Source organism: Cryptomeria japonica, chromosome 11 (genome assembly GCF_030272615.1).
Source record: "Cryptomeria japonica chromosome 11, Sugi_1.0, whole genome shotgun sequence".
In the NCBI taxonomy this organism is placed as follows: Eukaryota; Viridiplantae; Streptophyta; class Pinopsida; order Cupressales; family Cupressaceae; genus Cryptomeria; species Cryptomeria japonica.
The window spans coordinates 572,818,527-572,839,478 of NC_081415.1; positions in this window are offsets into that span (position 1 = coordinate 572,818,527).

Sequence of the window (20,952 nt, forward strand, 5' to 3'; positions counted from 1 at the left end):
TCCACGTATGCAATGATTATTCAGGTGCACTAGCTTGGCACAATTTATGGATTACCATGCATGCAATAGAAGTTGAGATGACATTATTCAAATTTCTATGGATGGTTCAACATTTATGGACATAGAGGAAAAGTGGCCACACTTTAAAGAAGAACCTGATAATCTTAGGCTTTCATTGGTAGCAGATGGTGTCAATCCATTTGGAGAGTTGAGATCTGTTTACTCAGTGTAGCTTATTTTTGTTATCAACAATAATATTCCTCCATGGATGTCAATAAAGAGGGAGCACATAATGTTGGCAATGATTGTTCCAAGTATTTAATCATTTAATAGTCATCTACATTTAATTATAAATATTGCAATAAAATGGTCATAATAATTATGTAATGTTTTTGTTCATTCCACTAGGCAAGTACCAAGTTAAAGATATGAATGTATATATTGAGCCTCTTATCGACGAGTTGCTGGAGTTATGGAATGGTGTGACCATGTATGACATCTCTAGATGAATAGGACAAAGACAATTTCAATTCCATGCAATGCTTGTATGGACAATACATGATGCCCCAGGGCTAACACATTTTTGTGGTACGTTAGTGTTCAAGTTGCACATGATAATTATAATTATAAAAATTAACAAATTTAATAGAATTATACATTATCTTGTAGGTCTTCAAACAAAGGGAAAATTTGCATGTCCAGTTTGTGGTCCAAAGATGAAATCCCATCATTCAAAAAGTTTAGGAAAGCAGGTGTTTGGTGAGTATAGGCACTTCCTTCACAAAAATCATAAGTACCGGAATACTGGAAAACATCTTTTCAATGGGAAAGAAGAGACTACGTCAAAACCACGAAGAATGACTCCTCACTTATGGAAGTTGGAATATAATAGAATTAATCATCAAGGTAATGTCATTCCATCTAATGGTTTATGTTCAAAATTTGAATTTTTCTATCATGTTTTGTTTACTGATGATGTAATTGATGATATTGAAGGTCATCAAGGCATGGATGACCACCTTCCAAAGCGACTAAAAAGTTATTCCAGACAATTCAGTAGGTTGCCTTACTACGAACAGCTACAAATTGTGCATTTGTTTGATACAATGCATATTAGAAAGAATATAACAGAGACATTATGGAAAATATTGGATGGAAGGCGTGACAAAGAAAAAATTATCAAAATTTGTAGTGACATTGTGGAATCCAATCATGCAATGAAAAATGTCATTCAATCAAATAGCAATGGAGATTAGATTAATATAAGTGCCCTTCCTTGGTTATTAACGGAGCAGCAAAGCAATTCTATAAAATAAGTCATACAAAAAATTCGATTTCCCACAGAATTTGTTGCGAACATAAACAATCTCATATCAAAGAAGAGTGAATTTGGGCCAGGGATGAAAATGCATGATTGGCATACCTTCATTAAGGTAATTCATGTTCTTGTATATTTACTATATATTTGTATACTACGCATGTACTTTTCATTGTATTATGTTAGAAGACAATGAAAAGATCATTTTATAATTGTTGCAGTATGTTCTACCGCTATCTCTCCCAGACCACTTCGACAATAATATCAAGCAAGTCATATATGATCTTGGAAAATACATGAGGTAAGTAGTGATGTTTGTTCAATTTGTTGTATAGATATTATATTTGCCATTTGTTTTACTTGTTATGCAATATATTGTATATTATTTTGTAAAGTCTCGTTTATATATTTTTGCATCTTCAATCTCTTTTAGGTGGTTGTCATCTAAAGAAATCCATAAGGAAGATATAAAATATTGGAAGAGAAAAATCCCTCATCTAATGTGTGAAATGCAAAAGTGTCTACCTTCAACTTTTTTCAATGCACAAGAACACTACCTCATACACCAAGTTGAGCAGATCGAATTGTGTGGACCTGTACACACTAGGTCAATGTGGATGGTTGAGAGGCACTTGAAATTTTTGAAGGCTTTGGTTTGACAAAGAGCACATCCTGAGGGTTCTATGGTGGAGGGATATATGGTATACCAAACTATGGTGTACATTACTGAATATCTTCCTAAGTTTGCAGCAAAAATCCACGTAGATCGCATTTGGGATCCCAGCCCCATTAATAAATTCGAAGAGGAGCACTTGATGGGGAAAGGTAGATCGAAGAAAGTGAGAGGTAATTATAAGATGTTATTGTAGTAAATTAATTCTTCATCTTCTAAATAAATCAGTTGTAAGTGGTCTATTAATTATTTGTACAGTTGGTCGGGAGTGGGATGCGCTACATTTGTATATTGCAAACAATCTTGATTGGATGACGGTGTGGATTGAATGATGTCAACATTCTGGTCGCACATTAACATGGGATAGTGTCGCTTCATTAGTTAAAGAAGCTCATCGTAATGGAGATTCTAATGTTACACAAAGGGAAATTGATTTAGCATATGGTCTAAGAGATCAACAGGTACGTATAATTTTATTAATCACCAATATGTTTATCAACTCATGATGAAATAATTTTAATATATTAGACATATTGCAGGTCAAACACCACAAGGCTATGTGCTACAATGGTCATAAGTTTCACATCAAATAGCTGGATGACATGAAGAAAACTTGTGATTCTAGGATAACTGCAGTCTTTGAGGTGACCAATATTTCATCTAGAAATGACATACATCCTCAAGAGTCTCAAAATTGATACTATGGCATTTTGGATGATATACTTGAGTGTGACTTTAATTCCTTCAAATTAGTTCTGTTCATCGTCAAATGGTATAGGCTACGACTAAATAAAAATGATCCTGATAGAACTGTTATCGAACATGATAATGGATTTACAATGGTTAATACAAGGTTGTTTGAACGAGTTGGGGATGAGCCCTATGTTCTTCCAAGTCAATGTGAGCAGGTATTTTACTCGAAGATTCCACATAAACTGGGTTGGTCATTTGTTGTTAGACATGATCCAAGAGGAAGGTCGATAATGTATAATGTGATGGAAGAAGAAGATACCAAAGAAGTAGAAGATGATATAGATGATGATCACGATCGACAGTTAGTCGATGATGTTCCTGACGGAAATGTACACGAAGAAGAAGCTGATGATGATGATGCTGCTGCTGATGATGGTGATGGTGATGGTGATGGTGATGGTGATGGTGATGGTGATGGTGATGGTGATGACGATGATGATGATGAACACAATGACGATGACGATGATGACAACGAGGATGACGATGATAATGATGATGATGATCATGATCATGATCATGATGGTCATGATGATGAGTTGGATGAAGAAGAAGATCGATGACATGAATGAAATGTATGAGATGCGATTATTATATTATCTATTTAATATTGATATCTTGATAGAAATTTATTTGACTTATATGGTTACATAAATAATTCATATGTTTTGAATTCTAATGCCATTACTTAATTAATTCATGATGCACCTCTAGCTATGTGATAGATGGTGATTTAAAAGACATATGTGATGGATTACATGCTTATGATGATACAAGTGACATTTTTTGAACTTTGTGTTTATTTATGGAATGTGGACTACTTATTAGCTATGTGATGGATTTCATGTTTATGATGATACATATGTGATTCTTATAATGCTCAATTACATATATGATGATACATATGTGATGCTTATGATGCTTATGATACTGCAGTATTTATTGTTTATCAAATTACAAATGTAATGCTTATGATGCTCAATTGTTGGTGTAGGAACCTGAACCCCTTTGACAAGGATCTTGCACAGTCTCATGGATCGACAGGTATAAGTCAATACACCTTATAGAAATAATATATATTTTTTAAATTACAAGAAAAACAAACTTCCTCAGTGTTTCAAACCTCAACATTAGCAGCAAATCTAATACAATTATCAACACTTGAGGCCTCAGTTGGACTTACTCAAATTTTAATCTCAACATCAACTTTATGGCCGACTTCTTCATCAATATTACCCTCATTTGCAAAATATCTCTCTCATTTGATGGTGCATAGGTATCACCAAATAGGTATTTGTCAGATGTGTCTTCCTCGAGTGAGGGAAATGCAGGAATAGAAGAGGAAAGTGAGACATGTAGTATTTCTCAAATAGGGAGATCAAGTAGAGGTCAAAAGATTAGAAGAAAATTCAATAAATGCACGGAATTTTTTCTTGCTCAAGGGGGGTCATGTTCTTATGATGATGAGACCAGAGGCGACATTGAGGTGCCCGTGAGGTACAAACATCTACTGAAACAATTTTTACACAAGGAACTTCCTCCAATAAACACTATTTTTTGTGTTAATGAGAGGATATATCGCCGTTACATGGTTTGGGCCTATTTTCCATGGACAACATAAAGGTCTGTTACAACAAAGTTGCTAAATTGATGGAGTTTGTTGGACCTTGTTACAATTATAATGATTGGATGCAGATTGTTCGATATAAAAAAAGTATGCATAGGTATACATTGTTAGCCAATTATATACAACAAAAAGATAATGATCAAAGTAAACAAGTGGCTGTATACATTGATTGAAGGCCAAAAGCAATAGGGAATATTACAAGTTTTATAAATAGTACACGACCTGGGTCAACTAATAAGCAACCCAATTGCATATTTGATGCACGTGAGGGAAATTGTGTGTTTGTATGTGCGATAAAATCAATAAGTGTAGGGGAAGAGCTGCTAATCGATTACAATTTGAATCGTATAGATACAAACAAACTTACTATCATGAGGGTGGTACGTACTATATATATACCATTTAAGCCAACTTCCAATTAATGAATCCAATAAACCATTGTATTATTAAGTTTTTTTGCTAAGTCTATTGGTTTCATTTCGCTAACATTTTTATTTTTTTTCTTTGTCACAGGGCCACATGGATCCACCACATAGCACATATAGGGGTGTAGGTCCTGACACTTCTACGAAGCAAGTAAACCTCATTGTAATTGTACAAATTAGATAGAAGAAAAATATTACATTTTGATGTTTTCTTGAGTGTTTTGAAGTAATTTTGATAGTGTTAATTATATTCTTATCACAGATGGATGTTTGTGATAAGGGAAAGGAACCTGCAGTACCTCAGCATCTCTATAGGGATGTGGGGTGCTCGACAATGTTATGTGCTGATGACATCGCACTTAGCGCAAACCCTATACAATTGGTACAAACAAATATTAGAAAAATTAGCCAAGAGATTGTTGATTTGGCAACCATAAGCCCTCAGACTGATGAGATAACAGAGAGGGTGCAACTATTGTTGCGGACAGTGGAAAACTTGCAAGTAAGCAGTAATGAAAGCTTTAATAATAACAAAAGTTCAATAATGGTTTATATTTTTTTCTCTTTTATGTCATTAACTAAAATATGTATGTGTTGTTTTTACAGAAATTTATAAGGGCTCATCATCGTGGTGGCAATGATCAGGGTATTGCGGGTAGTTCAGGTGATGACCATGTTATATATATTTAAACCACTCCTTTGGACTTGTGAACTTGCTTTTTTAATGTTTTATATATTTAATGTATTACTCTTCAGGTGCTGACATGGGTCCGAGGTCGACCCCAACTATATTGTCGACTGCAATGTCGGCAACACGTAGCATGCAGACATTGTCTACTGCACCGGCTCGTGTTGACCTGCCCACTAGTGGTAGATCCTTCTTTTTCTCTCTCTTTCATTATGTGTTTATTACCCTTGAAGTGTTCTTTCTTGGAGACATTTCATATTGGATTCATTTACTGTGGCAAGAGATGCGAATGAGGATGCACCAGAGGCGACTACTGGTGATAGCATACCATCATTTCCTGGATCTTCTCGTATTGCTAGTATGGGAATGTTGCAGGCCACATTGGTGGTGAGCGACGAAGAATTGATTCCCTTGAAGATACAGAAGGTTCCAGGTACTTTAAAATTATTATTATATATAGTCTAATTGTAATTTACTTACTGATCACTCATTTTGGACTAATGATCCCATATTTTTTTTGCAAGAAATAATTTTTTTTTGCAAGAAATAATATTTTTTATAAAAATCTTAATGACATTACATTGCAGATATTTGGGCCCACCATACGTAAAAGGTGGAACAGCATACGTGAACTAACCCTTATCCACTATTTTGATTTCATATCATTGCTAGAATAGTTTTCCTTTTATCCATTTCTTGAACTATATCAAAGGTAGCTTTAGTTTCTTTCTAAATCTAATAGGTCTGTTTTTGCTTTAAAGGTGGAATGACCAAGAAAAAAATTTAAAAGATGAACTCACAAACCATATGGTAGGGTTGTTTGGAAATCACACATTCGAAAAGACTAAGCTCCTGGAAAACGCTGGCACATATCTAAAGTATGTGAGGGACCAATACAGGACACATTTAGAGAAGAACGTAAAGTATGAGCACCCCCCCATGATTCTAGAGAGGGAGTGGAAGGACCTGATTTTGGATGCAAAGGAGAGAATTGAAAGGAAAAAAGGAAATACACCACCAGATGCCAGAAGAAGGTATGTGATACTATTAAGAATGTGAATATGTACTAATTATTCATTATATTTATATAATCTAACATATTTCAAACTTTTCATAGATTGAGTGACACGTCAAAGGCAACCGAGGCAAGACAAGAAAAGCATGGGCAACACAAACTCGACTCTTGTGGTTATATGAAACTTGCCGCACGAATTGTAAGAATCAGTAATTTTTTTTTGGATCAAACAATACAAGCAAAATTCACAATACTAAGAAAAAATGCAGGGCTCTGAATTCAATAGAGCGCCCATAGAAGATGACAAGAGAATTGGCTACCAGCAAGGCTATATAGCCATGGCTGAATGGCTATGAGAATTGAGTGGGCAAACATGAGATTCTGATGCATCTGTCACAATGATAAATAAGCTAAATGAAAATTATTACAAATTGAATACTTAACCAATAATCTATTTGATGTTAAGTTTCAACATAAAGTGACTATATTTTTTTTAAATAAGCAAGCAATGATAACACTGGTGACATTGGAATGCAGCATGATAATCATGGAACATAACCTGTACATGAAGGTCTGGATGTGCATCCTAGTAGTGGAGGTATTCATTTGCTATTCAAATTTTTTTATGTAATTATTAATACAATTAAACATCTTAAATTGAAAATTAGTGTAGTAATTAATGTAACCTTTATTGTTAATATTTTAGAGCATGTAGCTAGTGGTGACCAAGTGGAGCATGATTCGGGTAGACAACATCAAGAACGTGATGTTCCCCAATCAGGTAAAGAGGACCACTGTTATTCCTTTAAACAAATTTAATTGCAATTGGTGTATTGATTAATGTAACGTTTCGTATTTCAACTCTAGAGGATCTAGAGGGTGTTCAGCATGTCGAGGTTGAGGCTAGACAAAATGATGTGGCCCCATCAGGTAAAGAGTGTAACAGTTGTGTTCTTTAAATTAATTAAATACTTGTAACAATAATAAAAACTGTTTTGAATTTAACCCAATTCTTTGTTATTGCAGAGGACCCCCCTTTGGTTCAGCATCCTCGTCCTTTGTATAGGACTAGGCATACATCAAGAGCACGAGAAGAGGGTAGAACATCCAAAGATGGGGGAAATGATGAAGAAGACGATGCTCCACTTAGACTTTACATAGCTTCAAAAAAAAAAAAAAAAAGAAATGATTGTAATCTACCTTATTTGATAATGACTGATTTTTATGTGTTAATGAATGTAATTATGTGCTAATGAATGTTCATGAATGATATGTGTTGATGATTATTGATGAATGTTGCGTGTTAATGAAAGTTAATGAATTTTATGTGTTAATGAATGTTATGTGATAATGAATGAATGTTATATTTTAATAATGGATGAAATAATGAATGAAAGAATGAATGAATGTTAGATGTTAACGGGAAATTTAGAGTGATGTTAGGGGGGGAGGGGCCAAATGAGATTCCACCTTCATGTGGTTGGCCCTGTTAAGTAGAGAATATTAAACTATTCTCGAAACAAAGCGAAGCTCAATAAGATAACACACTTTTCAATATTTCATTATGTTGCACAGTTAATCTTATTGAATAATGTACGTATATTGAATCTTAATTGCAGGGTCCAACAAAGCCAACACGAACAACACCATGGTGCGACTGCAAAAGTTGTGAATATGCCTCATCATGAATAAAGCTAAATTAGCACATTCTCTGTAAAATCTCAAATTCTCTATACTTTGGAAGTTTTGAAATTTTTATGATCATATCGATCCCCTGCCTAAAAGATTTTTTCCTTGATTTGTTTGTGATGCACATTGAGAGATTTTTGTTTTCCTTTTATTTATGCATGTCTTAACCATTCTCCACATGCTTCCCATTCTTATTTAGATTGTTGTATTTTTACATATCTTGGAATCTGTAGTTCCACGTACATGTTTTCTATGTTCTTTGTAACTGTATGAAAAGGTGTAAAATGTGGGTATAGTCCAAAATCTTGATTACCAACAAGCTATTGTTGTTTAATAGTTCTAGTGTTTGTATTAATTGAAACAGTTTAACCCTTTTTACATGTTTCATAGCAAACGTGCACTTTGTATGCAATCTTATTGTTACAGTTCAATTACTGAGGTGATTTGATTTTCAAAAGTATTTCGACGAAAACAAAATTGGTTTTCATTTATCTATTTTATTAAAATTTTAGAGTTTCCTTGTGAACATTAAAACTTAGAAGGATTTAAAAATTCAATACAAGAGTACTGGACATAATTTCTGGAGATAGAACTGAAACTCTCTCCCATGACTTCAGATTGTTTCCATGCTCTCTAGGCTAGTAGCTTTTAGACACAAAACATAGGTCTTCTAGATTCTGTCCCAACATTAATTAGTTCATTTCTCTTCTTTTTCATCCTTTTGGAAAGAGAATTGGAAATTGTTAGGAGTGAACATCTTCCTAGGTGATTTGTTAAAATACAATGGGGAACTAAATCAAATTTTAATTCACTTCATTTTAAGTTATTATCACAATTCATTGAATTATACTTACAAAAGGCTTATATTTCCAAGGTAAAATATCAGTATCTTTTGTTAAATCATAAACAAACACAAGCTCAAAAATTGTGTGACCAAGTACGCTTGGAACCTAGCCTGTAACTAACTAGTTCATATTAGATATTGTTTGGGTATGGTATTCAATTCTATTAGAATCTACAAAATAAATATTAACCTAGAAATTAATGTAAGTGATAACATTTTTAAAATTGTTAAATATAAATGATAATAAAATCAAAATAGCATAACATAGTTGATTTCATAAGAGAGAAAATGAAAAAGTTCACAATATCTTCACTCGATATCCAAGATTTTTAATCCATGAGGATGAAGATGAGGATGAGATAGAAAACCAAAAGACAAGGAATTGTTTATCCAAGTTTCCAAATTTTTGAGGATAAGGAAAAAAACATAATCCTATGAAAGAAGGAGAATGTGCAAGTCATTATCTCAAGTTAAAAGAAATTACTTAAGTAAACTAAACAAACAAATGCAATATCATACTTACGATAAAACATATCCACTTGGTGAATAAAATGGTACATTGGCACACCCCCTTAAGTGCAATTGAGGTAAGAAGAAATGGGTCACAAGGTTAGGTATCCATGTAAAATATGAAATAACCCCAAATTATAAAGAGAGTGTACCCTCTCGAAGTAGAGACTAGAAAATCCATACGACAAAACTCCATCCCAAGTGACATATGTGAAGGATAATATAGACCCACCCCATCCCCTAAAGTTGGTGCCTCCACAAAGAAGAGAGAAAAGCAATGAAAAATTTTCAATGGTGAATGTTGTAGTAGGTTCATTTGCAACAAATGATGCACCTTCCTTTCACAATATGGAAATCTTGAGTTGTCAAATTGTTGAGTTCCCATTCAAGTGGAATATAGAAAGGAATTCAGATGTATGGTTTTTGAAGCGACTCATGTGTCTTGATGTTGATGTTAATTTGTGATTGTTCCATAGAAGATTTAGGGACTACAATCATTGAAGTCTGAGACCTTAATTAATGTGAAATAGAATGTGTCATGTTGCATAATATGGTGGGGATAGAACAAGTGAATTTACAATGGGAGGGGATGTAACTCGATGGGCATTGTCATCAATGAGAAGACAAATATTCTCAATTGTTTCATCAATATTTGAAAGGTGAGAGTCCACAAATAGATGTGAAATGTTTAAGTAGGCCTCCCAATGAAGTGGATCTCATAGACATGAAGAATCCTATATAGAGAATCATTGAGAGCCCTTGAAGAAGAAAATTTGAACTTTGATGAAGCAATACATGATGGAGGAATATCTTGCAAGAGGAAATCAAAGTCATTATGGTGTCATCTAGATTTGAAATGTGGTCTACTTTTCAAAAAAGTAAAGATGCTTGATAGGAATGTGTCCTAGTGGGGTGAATCTAGAAGACATATAATCCTATTGCAAAGAATCATGGAAAGTTATAGAAGAAGCAACTTTTAATTCTTAAGTAGCAATGTGTATAAGAGATGTTCTGATTTGTAGATGGAGTATCAAGAGGAGGATCACTAGTCCATGGACCATGTCATTGTTGTTAAATACCTATGCTTTTGTTGATAGTCACTTGGTGTAGGAATGAATTCAATGAGATAGGGTAGGAGATCCTACATAATGTAATTTTTCACTATCCCTTGTTTCGAGTACAAATGGTTCTCTGAATTTATCTTGACAATAGAATGTCAGAATTTAATACCATAATCCATGATGAAAACTGCCAAAAATGGAAATTTATCTTAGTTCGCAATTACAAAATGCTTTTGTATAGGCCTCTCGAAGATTAAGTACATCAAATTGAGACTTTATAAATTGAGTGTATGTATTAGCAATCTCCCAAATTGTTCAATGGTCTCCAAACCTTGTCAATTTTTTATTTTTATTTTAACTCAAATATGTATGGCATAGGCATATCATTGGTTGTGTGATTTTTTTTTTTTCCTTAAATGCTTCTATGACCAAAAGAGACAAGTTTTAGATGAAAATGGGGTCTTATGGGCCTTTTTGACATAATGGTAGGTTCTTTAGACCTGAAAATGCCCCAAAAACTAGTCGATTGCCTTAAGTTACAAACAAATCCTTGTTTGTGAGCATGCTTCTTGATCTCCAATTTTGGTGGAATGAAAGATAATATTGAATTTATCAAGCCTTTTGGATGCTTTGAAACCACCAAAAAAAAGCTACTTTGATCATTGAAATGTTGTAGTGACTTGGATAAAAAAAGAAAACTAAGTCTAAACTTTAGAAGATAGTTTTTTCTTGTCAAATTGTTTTCAATTTTCAAATCATCCAAGGATGCAAGAGGAGTATATTTTGTTATGACAAGATAAAAAAAAACTTAGAATATTTTGAAACCATTGAAACATGGGGACCCCTTCCCCCCCTCCAAAATCCCTATTTTTTCAGGATGCAATACTTAGGGGAAACATCCCCTTGCCGCACCACTTAGAGACGTCCTAGGGACTCCAAGGAGTCTCTTGACCATCTTGAGGATGCCTATGAGTCTCCCATGGCCCCCAATTAGAAACTCCAATTCTAAAAACAAATGGTGAAATTATTGTGAAAATTTCATCCGTATTAAAGGTCTGGCAATGCCCCCTAACCTTGATGGGGGCTCTGCCCCAAACCCCCCACAAGGGGTACTACCCATTGACCCCAAACCTATACCCACCATTCTTATTGTTAATGCAATTGTTTCCATTTTTTTTATGTTGACTAGTTTAAACACTTAGTATGCCAAAGTTTCATTTGCAATTCTTATACTTATTCTTAGTTTGTTCCCAAAGTTCCAAAACTCACCACCATTGTTAATGTTCAAATTTTAATGCAATCATTGACATATTTTTAATGTTTATTGTAAAATTTACATAGTGCAGCAAAGTTTTATTTATAGTTGTTATACTTATTCTATACACATCCTTTTATAATTAATTTTTTAAGTTGTATATATATTTGCATCCCACCCCGCCCCCTTTGTCAACCCCTTGTCGTCCCCAAACTTAAGCCCTTGGTATGTTAAGATATGAAAGCTCACAATAGTTTCATTTGATATGTTAATCAAGGAAAAACCTACAATATATAGCTTCCAAGATTCCAAATCCATGAGGATCATGAAGAGGTATAAAACCCAAAAAAGAAATTGCTTATCCAAGTTTCCAAATTTGTGACAAGGAAAAAGTAGAATCTCAATCAAAGAAGGAGAATGTGCAACTCATTATCTTATTCTACCTAAGTAAAAATATTACCTAATTAAGCTTTTTAATATTGGAATATCACACTTAGGATAAAACATATCCAAGGTAAATAAACGATTACATTGATAGGCTTCTTTGGTTTCTCTAAAAGTGGTGCCTTATGAATTATGTTCTTGGATACTAAAGTTTCCAAATTCTGGGCACTCTTGATAGCTTCTCATAGAGATTGTGATTCGAAGGCTTTAACAAAACCTTTCAATGGTTTTTGTTGATGTGTTTTTTATGCACTATGCAACACAAAATAAAATACTAAGTATTCTATCCTCTCTTGAACAAAATCCTCCCAAGTGCTAAACTACGTGATCAAATGGGATGACTCCAAGATTCCAATAGTCAGGTCTTGACTTTATATTGCAGATAGACTCAATGATTGTGATGTGATATCTGTTGGAATCACAAGGGGGACTTAAGTTGCTTGGGTCAAGACCTATCCATTCTCATGTTTCATGATTGATTTACACTCCATGATTTAGGTCATCCTTGAGCAACATCTTGACTTAGCCAAATTTTCTTTTTTGTACCCTAATTCTTTAATTTTGACCCCTTACTAGCATTGCCCTAGGTTTTATTGGAATTCTTGCTTCTCTAGCATGGGCACATTTTTAGGGTTCATTCGCACAAATTGCTCTTGATGAACAAGCTAGTATCATGACCATGACTTAAACAAAATTTTAACTTAGTCAAATTATCTCCTCCAAACTTGTATGAGTTCATCGCCTTCATTCTTCATCATTTGGATGTCTTTTGTCATTGGAAGGTAATTCTTGACCACCATACCTCAATCTTGACCTATGCTACCCTAAAACCCTATAACCTAGTCATGTTTACAATTGAGATCTTGGTGACTTGATCACTTAATACAGCTTAATCATGCAGGTGTCATCTAACTCTGACTCCAACACTTAAGCAAATCAACCCTAGCAACCAAGTACTTTGGGAAATATCTTGCAACTTGACAACATGGGTAATGATGGAGGAATGGAAGGTGAGACCTATAGAGGTGAGAGAGAGAGAGAGGGTGAGAGGAAGAGATAATGACTTGGAGAGGGTAGAGAAAGAGAAGTAGAGAGGGAGAGAAGAAGAGAGGGATGGAGAAAGAGACCTAGAGAGGGGAGAGAGAAGAGAGATAATAGAGAGGGATAGAGAAGAGAGATAGAAGAGAGATACCAATGTCAATCTTTTTCTATAAAAAAAAATTTCCGAAAAATCGTCCTATTGTCAGAATTCCGACTCCAAAGGGTAAAATTCTGACAGAGGAGTGTCGTTGGATGCATAGCATCCTCATCAGAACTCTGCTGGAGGCTGTCATAATTACAATGGCCTCCAGGAGATTTCTGACGAGGTTGTTGTGCATCCGATGACACTCCTCTATCAAAATTTTACCCTTTGGAGTCAGAATTCCGATGATAGGCCGAGTTCGTGACGGTATTCTTTTCCATGGCGGCCGTCGGAAAGGTTGGAGGTGATGTCAGAATTGCGATGACCTCAAGGATAGTCACAAAGTTTTCGATGGCTTTTTTTGTCGGTAGTGTGACGAAATTGTGTCGGAATTCCGATGATTTGCCGTCGAAATTTTGACCTGAATGTACTAGTGTATGGAATCATAAACCTGTCACTTTTACTATTAGTCTCTCTTTCCCCTTCTACCTCTTAGGCTTTCTATTTTTCTACCTCTCTCAATTTCTCTTTTTCTTCATCTCTCTCTTTGTCTTTCCCCATCTCTACTTGTGGCTTTCTCTATCTCCCTATCTCTCTATCACTCTCCCTATATCTCAATCTCTTTCCATATCCCTCTTTATCTCTTTATATCACCCTCTATCTATATCTCTTCCTCTCCCCTTCTTCTCCCCATCCTTGTTAATCTCTCCCTTTATCTTCATCTCTACCTCTATCTTCCTCTCTCACCCTTTATCTCTAGACATATCTCCCTCTCTTTTACATCTATATCCCCCCCTCTATGTCTCCTTATTCCTATATCTCTACACCTATATCTCTTTGCCTTTCTATCTTAATCTTTCTATATATTTTTTTCCATCTCTCCCTCTATCTCTATTTTGGTATCTCTCCATCTCTCTCTACCACTATATCTCTTTACCTCTCTCTATGTCGCTTCCTATCTCTATCTTGATCTTTCTATCTCTCTCACATCCTCCCCCCTCCCTCCCTCTATTTATATTTATCTCTTCCATCTCTATCTATCTAGTTGTCCCCTCTCTCCTTATCTCTCCCCCTCCTTCTCCACCTCCATCTCCATCTTATCTCTAACCTCCTTTCTACCTCCATACCTTATTTCTATCTCCTTAACCCCCCCTCTCTCTTCCCCCCTCTATCTCTCATTTCCATCTTTATCTATCCCTCTCTCTCCTTCACTCCTTATTACAAACATAACATGATCCTATTGGCAATTGATCTTGATTATCTTCCTAATTTAAAGGCTTTATTTCAATCATGTTCATATCCCTATAAGCATATGCATAGTTGAATGGGAGATATCACTTCTCTATTAAGACCTTTGTTGCATAAAAGTCATCTATTAATTGACCACATGGACTATGAAAATATATGGAAAAACTATACTTTCTTCCTAAATTGACTTTCCACACCTCTTTGACATCGCACACTAAAGTGTGATTGCTACTTATTAACAAGATTTTAATATGTATCTATTTCTGATTAATTTAAAATGAAGTTAATATATCCATTACAGTGGCCACTATAATTAGTAAAACCTTATTAAAAAAATTATAAATAGAAAACTACGTTTTAACTTATAGATCCGATCGATGCTTCCATTACCCTTGTGGGTGTGACTACTAAAGCCTTATTTTAGAAATTATCGAATAAATAACCGAGCTCGAAGCAAAATATTTGTTCATAATTCTCTAAGTTTATCTTCTTATTTTGTGGAGCGAAATTGCGAATCATTTTGTCAAGTCGGGAATGGAGGCTCATATATCAGGAAAGAGAACTTGTTATTGTTGTGGCAAGCTGGATCATTTAATATGGGATTGCCCAGCCAAGAGAATGAAGAATGGTGCACAGTTCAAGCCCAAGAACCAACAAAATTACTATTTGGACCAGCGACCTGTAATGGGTATGATTCTTTTCTTGGTCTTCATTTGCTTTAACAATTAGCATGTTTTCTGCTTGAACAAGAGGAGCCGAATATTACTGTTGAAAGATTTCAAGCTTTTGGAATCCATAATGTTAGGTTTACATGTTCCTGATAAATTGGATACAAAAGTTTCCCACCATAAAATTGGGTACACAAGTTTTAAACAATCTACAATCGGTACTACATATTTTGTGGCCAAACAGTAGGATCAAATTAGATCTAGAAATCAAACAAATTGAAGGTCAGTTTAGAGATTTACAAGAACCTAGGAGCTATTGTGAATCGGATTATACTACCAACACTTTGCTAGAAGATGGTGCAATGACTGAAAGTCCCATTATTATTGGATCTTCGATTTATGTCGATGGACTAGAAAATGTTGATGCCATGCTTGCATTGGAGGAAAATCTGTCCTTTGAATTAGATTCAAGTTGGGAACATATTTTACTTGAAGATGGTGCAATGATTGAAAGTCCCACTAAAATTGGATCTCCAATTGATGTCCATGACTTAGAAAATGTTGGTGTTGGACATATTTTGGTGGGCCAAAATCCATGTTTGGAATTAGATTCAACATGGGAGCATATTGACTTCAATGAAGAAGATCATATTTAATTCTTTGATTAAAAAATGTTTGTTAATTTCTTACATTAGATTCACAGTCCATCAAAGTGTCTCTATCTCTTTTCACACCTTTCATCACAAGAAACTCATTCTTTTGTGTCATTAAAAAATCATTGAATTTTTTTTTTTTTTTTTTATGCACTAGATTTCAAGTAATCTATGAGGAGAAAAATGATTTTCTTTTTTTGGTGATGTCCCATCCACCTCATTGTTTTCTAAAATTTTAGAAAAAAAAGATAAATCCAACTATTTTTAAATGTATCGTATAAACTACATCAATAGTTCTACATTTTAAATTTGTTTACATCATTTTAAAATTGAAATAATAAATGTCACTTTTAGGTGGTTGAATTTGAAAATTTGTATGTGTATTTATTTTTTTCTTTATAAAAGTGTGATACATATGTGTAGTATTTCTATTTTTACCCATTATTTTTTTCTATGTCTTAAATAATCTCTTATTAATGTATTTTACCATCACAAATGATAGTATTGATTTGACATTTCCTTTATGTACTAACTCAACCTTTCCTTTATCACTTTACTTGGGTCTTGACATTGGAACCAAGATGTTGGAAACCGTAGGCATAGGTCAAGGATATGGGCTTGAGTCTCTTAAAAATTTGAGTTAAAAATCATTTAGACAAGAAGATATAAATAAAATTGATAATTTGTGACTATTCACAAGAACATTACATCATATAATACATTATACATGGAGTTAGGTCAACTTGTAGTATTGTATATTCATCACATCCTAAATTGTACATGTATATTAGTGATATAATTTTCACTTATATCTCAATGTTCTTTCTATTATGGTCAAGACACATTTTAAACAACATGTCATTAATCCATTTAAACCTACAACTCTTACAAATTAGTTTCTTTTTTTGTTTTGAGCTAAATTGAGAAGGACACTTCCGTGTCACCAAATAATTTACAATATCAACCAAGGTGATTGGATAGAAATGGAAAACAAATGCTCATCTAGAAATGTATCCTTGATTGGTTCATCATTACCTTATAGAATCATTCTTGATAGAAAATCAGCTATGACATTATCTTTTCCTAGTTTATCAACAATGGCTATGCCAAATTCCTGAAGTATTAGTAACCATTTAATAATGCGTTCTCCTATTACAACCTTGTTCATTAGATACTTGATAGTTGCATGGTCTGTATTGACAATTTTTTTGTAACCAATAATGTAATTTCTAAATTTATTAATTGCATAAGCAATTGCCAATAATTATTTTTTAGTTGTGGTGTAGTTCATTTTAGTTGGATTGAGATTCTTATTGATGTAGCAGATTTCATGCATTGCTCTAGACTCATCCTTTTGACCAAGGACAATTTCAATTGTTGTATTGGATGCATCAACATGAATATGAAATGGTTGTTGTCATATTGGTACAATTATAACAAGAGAAATTGTCAAGGCTTGTTTAATGGCTTCAAAAGACTCCTGATAGTCTTTTGTCCAAGTGAAATTTGTATCTTTCTTTAAATAATTCTCCTATAATAACTTGCATGGCCCAAAAAACTCCTTATATTAGTTAGATTCTAGGGTATTGGGATTCATTGAATAACTTCTTCCTTTATAGAGTCTACCTTGACTCCTTTACAGATGCGATGACCCAAGACGATTCACTCCATCATCATTAATAAAATATTTTCATGATTCAAGGATAATTTGTGGTGTTTACATATCTTCAATATTTGGTTTAGACAACTCAATGCCTCTTCATAAGCTTTCCCATAGATAGTGAAATCATCCATGTACATTTCCACACATGTTGTTGAGTCTACAAAAAAGACCAGGATAGGTGCCAAGAGTCCAACCAGACTATTGGTTATATAAATTGATATTTTCCCCACCGACCCCCATTTGCACCTTAAGGAGCTTTGGGAGTTTGGCCAGACTCACAAGGAGCTTATTTCCAGCCCCTAGTTTTCCAGGTAGGTTCATTTTTTTTCCCTTTTTTTTTTTGGTTTTGTATTTATAATTTACAAAACTAATATATTTATTGCTATAATTATTTTTATTGAATAGTTTATCAATTTGTTAAAAAAATTTAGATTGAAAACATTAGAAATATATTTTAAAAAATGAAACCTAGCAAATGTGAAAACCGACACTATGAAACTATTAAAAAATATGCATATATACCTATTAAATAATTAAAAAAAAATCATTTTCTCATTACCCTTACATATAAACCATAAAATATTATAATCAATACACTACACATAAGAAATAAATCCTCGTACTCATACAAAGACATAGACACATACCCCTACACCCACACCCACACAGAGACTCACATGCACATACATACAAATACACATACACACATACACATGCATACATAGATGTACATGTGTATGCATGGGTATGTGCATCTATGTATGTGTGTATGTATGTATGTGTGTGTATGTGTGTGTATGTATGTATGCATGCATGTATATGTGTATGCATGTATGGGTGTATGTGTGTATGTGAGTGTATGTATGTATGTGTGTTTATCTGTGTATACAAAGACACATACATACACATACACGCATGCATACATATATATAATCACACACATACATACATACATATATACATACATACATACATCGACATGCATATATACATACATACATACATACATACATACATACACACATGTACATGTTGTATAATGATGAACAACAAATACCCTAATTGGTATTGAGAGGGGGGGTGGTGAATCAGTATGGACAAAAACTTTCTCAACAACTTATCAAGTTAAAACAATACCAACTGGTTGTCTTCATCACTGAACTTAACCATGGCAATACCAGTTAAACATAGTAAGACTTCAGACAACATAAACTGATAAGTCTGACCACTTCAAATACATTCGATACTTGATAACAATTTCACCCATAAATATATGCATGTGGTATACTAGTAATACCATAACCTATCACCTCTGCATGCATAATCACTCAAACACAAAATACTTAATCATCACACGAAAAATGTACAACTCATGACACATAGATTTGTTTCACATGGAAACCCAAATGGGAAAAACTATGGTGGGGATGAATACCCACAAGCTTGTTTTGAACTCTTTTGAAGCTCACTCTGTTAGGACCCTAGTTCGATTAAAGACTTTACAATAAGGTTCTGTTAGGAACCAATCTTGTTAAAGATCACCCGGTTAAGGGATTGCTATATACCCTATTAAAGGTTACCTCACTAGAGGGTTTGAAGAACTCAATGATCTTGAGTCACCCGGTTAAAGGATTTACAATAAGCCTGTTAAAGCTACCCGGTAAAGGGATTATCCAACTATTGAAATGGTTAGAAGACAATAGGTAAAACTCTAATCTGATAACAACAATACATGCCAAGGCAGATCCTTTTCAATTCCTCTCTTCGACAATCACACTCTGTAGTTTTCCTCTTATTGGTCTAGAAAGTATCTCATTACTCGGATACACACGACATTTGCCAACAAAAAACCATAACAAACATCATCAACCTTATAGACAACACTTAGGTCAGTAGCATAAACCCTAAACCCTTAGCATTTAGGTTTACAATACAAGTTGTCCAATCTAGACCATTCAAAACACTTTGCATAGAGCAATACAATCTTAAATAGATCACAAGACAATCTATATCATTCATTGTTTACCACATATGGGAATTAGTAACCCATCAAACTCTCTTCTCATACTGCTAAGAAGAATGATCATTCTCGAGGTAGACATTTAATGCAGTCAATCTTCTCAAGAAAGATCCTCAAGGAAATCCTTCATATGCACAAAACTGATGTGGTACCTCGATCTCATCCTCATCTCTCAGCTAACTCATCATAGAGTATCATCGGTTGCATTGCACAAGCTGGATTGCCAAACCGGAAACCCTAGATGTGAGACTACCAACCAGTAGTCACACTTAGTGAAACCCCGACACCAATTCACTTACAAATCTTCACACTGATTCAATATCTTCTTCTAATCTACATACTGGTTCACTTTCACTTATTGACATCAATGACAACATACATTATCATCATATCATCATGTCGGTTCATCATATGCCAAAAATATCCAACAATCTCCCCCTTTGGCATTGATGGCAATACTTAGTGTAGCATTGCAACTATAAACATCATAGACCAGTGTATCTGCATTATCAAATATCTTCTCCCCATACATCAAATATCTTCTCCCCATGCATCAAATATCTTCTCCCTCTTTGACAACAATGCCAAAGTGGAGGCAGAAGCTTCCATTCTCTATTATGCTACTCCCCCTATGGAGTAGCATCCTTCAACACATCAATCCTGAAAGATTTGACACTATAGTACATGACTGATGTGGAGCACACAACTTTATTTGACTTCATGAAGGGGAAGAACCCATAATTCACCTCTCAAATGGGTAAATATAGTCTTCGGTAAGGGCTTTGTGAATATGTCTGCTAGATGCTCCTTACTGGAAACATGTTGTAGTACAAACTCCTTATTCTGAACTTTCTCTCTTAAGAAGTGATATTTAAGCTCAATGTGCTTAGTTCTAGCATGCAATACTGGATTCTTGGAAATATTTATTGCACTTGTGTTGTCACAAAATACATTCACCGGTTCAGAGATAAGTACTTTGAAACCTTCCAATACATGTTTCATCTCTAGATTGCTTGAGTGCAGTTCATAAATGCTACCACATATTCTGCTTCAGCTGTAGATTGGGAAATACAACTCTACTTCTTACTTGTCCATGATACTAATCATCCACCGAGAAAGAGCGCTCCACTGGTTGTGCTCTTTTGGTCATCCACATTACCTACCCAATCAACATCAGTATACACTTTGATATTGAAGTCACCATTATATGGATACCAC